The 8,905-nt window shown below is 40.7% G+C and overlaps 1 pseudogene; it reads left to right on the top strand.

Moving 5' to 3' along the window:
* The first annotated feature begins 4,833 nt into the window (after positions 1-4,833).
* LOC128113274 (40S ribosomal protein S15a-like) lies at positions 4,834-5,222 on the top strand (annotated as a pseudogene).
* The last annotated feature ends 3,683 nt before the right edge of the window (positions 5,223-8,905 follow it).

Raw genomic sequence — 8,905 nt, forward strand, 5'->3', positions numbered from 1 at the left:
ATTCCTGATTCTCAGCTAGTGAGGGGCTTCAGTCAGACTCATGTACCTTAATTTCCCTGTCTTTCTAGCTGGCCTCTCTTATTTCTCGCAGAGGCAACTTCGACTTCAAACTGTTCAAAATTTGTCCTCGGGCTGCTCCTCCTTCGGGCTGCTCCTCCTTCGGGCTGCTCCTCCTTCGGGCTGCTCCTCCTTCGGGCTGCTCCTCCTTCGGGCTGCTCCTCCTTCGGGCTGCTCCTCCTTCGTCCTGCAGGCAGCTCTTCCCGGAAAGAATTGTCAGGCCACGTACTCTCCCCTCTGGAATACCTTCCCAAGTCTCTCCTCAAGCCAAAACAATAACCTTTTGACATTTCGCCTCTCAGAAAGTCCTACAGTAAGCACTTGGCGCTGTGAAAACATCCATTTGTCATCTTTCCAGGAAATCCACCCTCGGGCTCTGCAGCTTGTTTGACGGTAATGGTGGTGTTCGGGGATTTACTGGCTTGCAGACTGTGACAAAAACAGAGGCAGGCTTTGGACCACGCTGCTCGGTTAGAGAAGGCTGCTGATGCAAATACACTCTGCTCTGCTGCTCACTGATTTCTCCTGCTTTTCTTTCTAATCAAACAAATGGTTTGCTATGAATTCATCTGCATTTGTTTCTTGCAAATCATTCACAGGTCCTCAGACAGGAGTAAATATCTTCCTGCCAAATCGAATATAAGAAAATAGAAAGGCACACATAGAAAATAGATACACACATCTGTGTCATTCAGGATAGGAACTATACCAGTCATCTGAACAAAGAGAATATATTGTCTAGGCATAAAGTTCTCTAGGCAAAAATAAAGTGCCTAGGCCTAAGTAGCAATGGGAAAGAGCAGAAAAGATGTTTCATATGCAGCAACTGTGAGCCTCTGTGGCTCACTCCAGTAATCCCAGTGCTTACTAGTTGGACAGGAAGATTTCAATGAGTTTGTAGCCAGCTTGGGCGACATAGTAAATTCTGGTTCGGCCAGAGCTGGATCGTAAGACTCTGTCAGATATAAATAAGTAAACAATGAAAGGTAGTGACTTCAAGAACATCATCACTTCCAGAACTAGGGAACAAAAGAGAATAGTTGAAGTTTATAAAACTTCGGAATTTGGAGGAAGCCACAGAGCTCTCAAGAGAGGGCATTCGATACTTAAGATCTGCATTCTCGAGGATGAAACTCCAAATGGAATACACTACCCCTTCAGGAAGGAGCGACATCAAGAAAAAGGGGTGAGGCAGAGATGGCCCCATTGGCCCCATCTCATGAAGATATGAGGTCAGATTCCTAACTCCCGTGGGAAAAGCCAGGAGCGGTGACAAACGTCTTTAGCCCCAGCACGGTGGGGTGGGAACAGGCAGAGCCCTAGAGCTCACTGGCCATATAGCTAACCAAGTTAATGAGTTTCAGGTTCACCAAGAGACCCTGTCTCAGAAAATAAGGTGGGGGATGTCTTGAAAGAAACCCAACGTCAATCTTTAGCTTTCACATACACACACACTTGTACACATGTGAACAGACTCACATGAACACATACACAAATACATATCTCCCCTCTTTCCCTCCCACCCCCACATACATATACACACATGAAACTCTACACACATAGGACATCTATTCTTATCCAAAGGACTGCATTAAATTTAAAAATAAAACAAAAACTTGCTCTTCTGATAAAGGTTTTCCTTTAGAAAGATGAGTTAAGAAGATCACTACAATTAAAATAGATCACTAAATTTAAAAATATAATCAAGGAACATTCCTATGCCCACAAATTTGATACCAAGGATGAAATGGAATGGAGGTTTACTGAAAGATACACTCTGCCAAAGCTCATACAAGGAGAATCAGATGCTCAAAATAGGCCTACTCCCTACCCACCAAAGGATCTGAGTCAATAATTAATAAGCTTCAACAACAGAGTACCAAGCCCAGATCGGTTTATTGCTGAATTATATCAAACACTTAAAGGAAATATGCTGTGGATATCGCTCTATATAAATAAAGCACTGATTGGCCAGTGACCAGGCAGGAAGTATAGGCGGGACAAGGAGAGAGGAGAATTGAGGAAGGAGGAAGGGAAGGAGAGACCAGCTAGAGCCACCGCCAAGACAAGGAAGATGTAAAGGACCGGTAAGCCACGAGCCACGTGGCAAAGTAAAGATTAATAGAAATGGGCTGAATATAAGAGTGAGAGCTAGACAATGATAGGCCTGAGCTAATGGCCAAGCAGTTTAAATAATGTAAGAGTCTGTGTGTTTATTTTATAAGTGGGCTCCGGGACTGGTGGGACTTGGTGGTGGGAGCTGGAGAAAAATTCTCCAGCTACAGAAATATCCTACTTACTTAAAAAAAATATCTTCCAGAGGATAAAAGCAGGGAGAATACTTATAAGAAAAGATAACTATACACCAATACCTTTCATAAAAGCAAATACAATATATATTGTATTTATATATATCATTTTATACACACACACACACACACACACATACCATTACCAAGTGAGGTAGACTTGTTGTAATTTTAAAATGGCATGAATGAGTCAAACCATACAACAGGGCCCACGTGGGAAGTTTATTGAGGGGAGGGGAGAGAAGGGGGCAGAGACCAGAAGAGAAGGAGAAAGAGAAAGTGGACAGGGCCCACCTTTTATAAGGAAACATAGCAGATGCACACAGTGGGTGCTCTTAGTGGCTGCAGCTGAGGATGTATTCTGTCAGGACCCTAAGGGCAGGCCAGCACAGATGCCTAAATGCTAAGAAATGTTACTCTTAGTAAACCAGGAGTGCTTGATAAAGAATATGTACAACAAGAAAATCTAACATCACACTTAGTGTTTAAAAACACAGATTTCCCACTAAGAACAGGAACAAGGCAAGGGCACACTCTCTCTCACTGCTCTACTAGTCTTAACTAAAACAGTAAGGCAAAAAAGAGAAAAGGGCCACAATATAGAGACTGGCCAGGAAGAAGGACTACCACTCTCATGCTCAGATGATGTCACTATCTGTGTGGTAAGCCAAAGGAATAAAAATGTTTTAAATGCTCTTGGAACTTACAAACAGCTGTAGAAAAGTTGCAGCACAAAGGGTTAATATATACAGTCAATTGCTTCCTGTAACAGCAATGGACAAGTGGAAGTTGAGATTAAAACACAATATAAACACACTAGCAGTGTGGGGCTAAGAAAGGGCTTGGGTGAGCCCAGGCCCACAAAACCCAGGTACCATGCGGAGGAAATTCGAACTGGCAGCTTGGGCCTAAGACAGGGTTTGGGCATTCACAAATCTGTAGAGTCCCAGGTATCATGTGGCAGGTGCATGGATTGGCAGCCCAAGGGTGAGGTGGAATTTGGGTGCACACAGGCCTGGTATAGCCAAGGACTGCAGCAGAGTTGAGTTGTGTGCAAAGACAGGACTGTGGAACTCAGAGCTGTGTCAGCACACAAAGGACATAGGTTTAATTTGGCTGACATGACTAGCCTGCCAGTTTTTTCCCTACCTTAGCAAACTGATACAAAGGAAAATCCCAGAAGTGGGAGGAAGCATAGCACCCCTCTAAGTAAAAAAATGGGTGAATCCATGCTGAAAGAAGAAAGGTGATGATTTGAACAAAAATTAAAATACAATAAAACCTCAACCAATAAACTAACTCCAGATGCAAATGTCTTCAATGGCACAATCATTCAATACCTCCTTCTCTAACAAGAATGTGATTAATAACATTATTGTCTCCCACAAATTGAAACTCCAGCATCCTAGCTTCCTTTAAGTCTTGTATGTTCATCATAGCTATGCATTCTACAGCTAGAAAATTCAGACAGAGTCACTTTATAAGCCTGAAGTCCAGCAGGAAAGGGAGACAAGCTGTACGGACACTCCTCCCTCCCCACCCCCACACTCCAAGGCTGGCCTCTTGACATTGCAGGCTGCTTTGCTGAGCCACCACAGCTGTGATGCCACTTTGACCCCTGAAGGAGGCCGAATTCCCAGGAAGCCTCCAGAGTCAGCACCAGTGGGATCGCTGAGAAATGATAATTATACAAATATAACAGGACAGGTGAAAGCTTTGGGACACTATGAAAAGTCCAAATGGACAAATTATGGCCATAGAAAAAGAAGAAGAATTCTATGCCAATAAAACAAAAAGAAAAAGAATTCCATGCCAACGAAACAAAAAGTATTTTCAATAAAACCTAAAGAAAATTTCCAGAATCTAGAGGGGAAAATGACAATGCAGATACAAGAGGCATATAGAACACCAACTAGACAAGAGCAGACAAATACCCCATATCATTTTATAATAACTACAAATTAGAACAACAGCAGCTACAACAAAAGAACACTGGAAGCTGCACTAGTCACTTATCAAGGCAGGCTAATCAGAATCACAGCTGATTATACAACAAGCTTTCAAAGCCAGAACGGCTTGGGAAGATGTATGCTATGCTCTGAAGAACCATAGCTACCAATCCAGACCATTATATCCAACAAAATTCTCTGTCATAATTGAAGGAGAAACAAAAAATTTCCATAGTAAAATCGGGCTCGAGAAATTCTTAACTACTAAGATAGCTCTACAGAGGATACTTAAAAGAATACTTCAGACTGAAGAGAAGGATAAACACTACCAAGAGGCCACAAGAGAAAAATAAGGAGTGCCAGGCCAGTTAAGCAAACAAGGAATAAGAAAACAGCACAAATCAACAAGATGACAGAAATGAATACATACTTTTCAATAATAACTGAATATTAATGGTCTCAATTTTCTCAATCAAAAGACATAGATAAGCTTTCCATCATCTTTTTGAACCATCACCATGGTGCCTATGAATCTTCTGGCCAATGCTTTCAAGAGCATCAACAATGCTGAGAGAAGTAAATGTTCAGGTCCTCAACAGGGGATGCTACAAAGTCATCATGCGGTTCCTAACTGTGATGATGACATGTGATTACATTGATGAATTTGAAATCATTGATGATCATCAAGCTGAGAAAATCACTGTGAATCTCACAGGCAGGTTGAACAAGTGGGGACTGATCAGCCCTATAGTTGGTGTGCAGCTCAAAGACCTAGAAAGTGGCAGAATAATCTGCTCCCATCCAGTCAGTTATTTTTATTGTACTAGCAACCTTAGCTGGCATCATGGGCCACAAAGAAGCAAGGTGAAAATACACAGAAGGGTAAATCCTGGGATTACTTTTCTAGAGATATAAAACATGTATAAATAAAAGGACTCAGTGGCAAAAAAAAATAATAATAATGACAGAGACTAGTAGATTGGATTAGAAAACAGGATCCACTCTTTTGTTACTTTCAAAAAACACATCTCACTATCAAAGACAGATATCACTTTAGTGGAAAAGTATAGGAAAAGATATTCTAATCAAATGGAACCAGGGAACAGTCAGGCATAGATATTCTAATATCAAACAAGATAGACTTCAAGCCAAAGTAGTCAGATGAGATAAACAAGGCTACAATATACTAATTAAGGAAGCAATCCATCAAGAGGTACAATTCTAAACATATGTGCACCAAACACAGGAACACTCAATCTCTTAAACCAAATACTACTAGATGTAAAGTTATAGTTTAATCCCAACACAGTAAAAAAAAAAACAATAAATAATAATAAAATTAGAATGACCATGCCAACTCTTATAAAGGAAACATTTAATTGGGTGGCTCACTTACAGTTCCAGAAGTTCAGCCCATTATCATCATGATGGGGAGCATGGCAGGATGCAGGCAGACATGGTGGTGACAGAGTCCTGTATCTTGCAGGCAACAGGAAGTTGACTGCAACACTGAGTGGTATCCTGAGCATAGGAAACCTCAAAGCCTGCCCCAACAGTGACACATTCCTCTAACAAGACCATACCCATTCCAACAAAACCACACCTCCTAATAGTGACACTCCCTGTGAGATTATGGGGGTCAATTACATTCCAACTACCATAAATACCAATTAAATTCAGAAAATCATAAGAACTTACCCTAAATCCTATATTCCATTGAATTGGAAAATCTAAAAGAAATAGGTGGCCGGGCGGTGGTGGCACACGCCTTTAATCCCAGCACTCGGGAGGCAGAGCCAGGCGGATCTCTGTGAGTTTGAGGCCAGCCTGGTCTCCAAAGCAAGTTCCAGAAAAGGCGCAAAGCTACACAGAGAAACCCTGTCTCGAAAAACCAAAAAAAAAAAAAAAAAAAAAAAAAAAAGAAATAGGTGAATTTCTAGATGCATATTACCTACCAAGATGAAATAGTTTGAGCATATCTGTAACAACAATGAGATTGAAAAACACACACTACACACACACACACACACACACACACACACACACACACACACATACACACAGCACAGGGCCAAAAAAATGTGCAGAACTCTACCAAACCTTCAAACTCACCAATACTACTCAAATTATTTCACAAACTGGAAAGGGAAGTTATGCTTCCAGACTTTTTATGAAGACAATATTATACTGATACCAAAACTAGATGAAGACAAAGGAAAAAAAAGAAAGAAAAGAAAAGAAAAGAAAATTACAGGCCAATCTCCCTGATGAACATAGATCCAAAAACTCTCAAAAAAGTATTTGTGAAATAAATTCAAGATAACATCAAAAAGATCATTCATCATGATCAAGTTTGCTTTGCTGCAGGGATGTTTTAACATATGTAAATCAATATATTTGTCAAATAAGTGGAATCAAAAACAGAACTCCATAGGCCATCTCCATAGGCGCAGAAAAGTCTTTGAAAAATCCAACATCCTTTCATAATAAAAGTCACGGAGAAGCTAGTGGCAAAGGTAGCAGATTTCCACATAACAAAGGCTGTAAATGACAAGCTGACAGCCAACATCATGTTAAACAGAGGAAAAAAAAAAGTCAAGGCATTCCCACTGAGATCAGCAAGAAGTCAAAAGTATCTACTCTCCTCAAATCCTGCTCAATAGAGTGCTTTCTGTCTTAGCTAGAGCATGACAAGAAAGGGGAATAAAAGTGTCACAAGCAGGAAAAGGCCAAAGTGGCCCCCTTGTCAGATGATATGATTCTACACATAAGAGACCCTAAAGACGCCACCAAAAACTCTTAGAGCTGATAAACACTCTCAGAAATTGGGTAGGATACAAAACAAACCACACAAAAATCAGTAACCTTCCTATATACCAACATATATGGAAAAATAAAGAACCAGGGAAACAAATCTCATTGGTAATAACTACAAATAAAAAACAAAACAACATAAAAATCCAGAGAATAAACCTAACCAAGGAAATTGTGATGGTTAAGTTGAATTTTCAACTTGACATAACTTGGAGTCACCTGGGAAGAGAATGTCAATGAAGGGTCGTCTATGTTGGGTTGGCTCATTGACATGTCTATGAGGAATTGTCTTAATCAAGTTAATTAATTAATATAGGGAGACACAGGCCACTGGGGACAGCAATGTTGCTTAGGCAGGGGATCCTAAACTTTATGAGTGGAGAAATTGAGCTGAGTACAAGCAATCAAGAAAGTGAATATAAAACTGGGCAGTGATGATGCACACTTTTAATCCCAGCACTCAGGAGGCAGAGGCAGGTGGATCTCTGAATCTGAGGTCATCCTGGTCTACAGAGAGTTCCAGGACAGTCAGGGCTCTGCAGAAAAACTCTGTTTCAAAAACAAAACAAAACTCAAAACAATAACAACATACACACACACACATACCACATACACACACACACACACACACACACACACACACACACACACACACACACACACATACACACACTTATTCATCTGCCCTTGAATGTAGGTGTGATGTGTCCTGGTTAGTTTTTTGTCAACTGGGCACAGGCTAGAATCATTTAAAAATAGGAAACACACCAGTTTGGCCTGTGGGCAAGCCTGTGGGGCACTTTCTTGATTAATGATTGATATGGAAGGGTCCAGCCCATTGTGGGTGGTGCCATTCCTGGTCAGGGTGCACTGGAGTACATGAAAAAACAAACTAAGTAAACTAGTAGGAGCAAGCCAGTAAGGAGCACTACTCCATGGCCTCTGATTCAGTTCCTGCCTTTACGTTCCTGCCTTCAGTTCCTGTTCTGATTTTCCTCGGTGACTTAATGTGACCTGAGAGTTGTAAGATGAAATAAACATTTTCCTCCCCAAGTTGCTTTTGGTCATAGTGCTTCATCGCAGTAATAGAAATCCTAACTAAGATGCTATATGACTATCTGCTCAAGTTCCTGCCTTGATGTACTGTAACATGGAATTGTAAGCTGAAATAAACCATTTTCTCTCCTAAGTTGCTTTTTGTCCAGGTATTTTATCATAGCAACAGAAACAAAACTAGAGAAGAAAACAAGAACCCGTATGATGAAGTCTTTAAGACACTGAGGAAAGACATGAGGAAGACACTAGAAGACAAAATGACTTCCCGTGTTCACAGAACAGAAGAAATAATACTGCAAAAATGGCCACCTTACCGAAAGCAATCTATAAACTCAATGTCCTTCAGCCAAAACTCCAGGGCCACTCTTCACAGATAGAGACAAAAATTTTAAAATGTATATGGAAGCACAAAGGACAGAGTAATCAAGGCAATCTTGAATAAAAACAACTGCAAGAGGTATTACTAGGCCTGATTTCAAGCTATACTACAGACTGATAGTATTTTAAACAGTATGGTACGAGCACAAAACAAACACTCAGATCAATGGAAAAGAATAGAGGACCCAGACAGAAGTCCAGCCAACAAAAGTTACCTGATTTCAAAGATGCCAAGAAATACACACTGGAGAAAAAGAGCCTTTTTGATAAATGGTGCTGGGGAAACTCTGGCTATCAACATGTAGAAGAATGAAACTAGATCATTATCTCTTACTCTGCCCA

Source organism: Peromyscus californicus, unplaced genomic scaffold, assembly GCF_007827085.1.
Source record: "Peromyscus californicus insignis strain IS unplaced genomic scaffold, ASM782708v3 Scaffold_18__1_contigs__length_77618521, whole genome shotgun sequence".
Taxonomy (NCBI): Eukaryota; Metazoa; Chordata; class Mammalia; order Rodentia; family Cricetidae; genus Peromyscus; species Peromyscus californicus.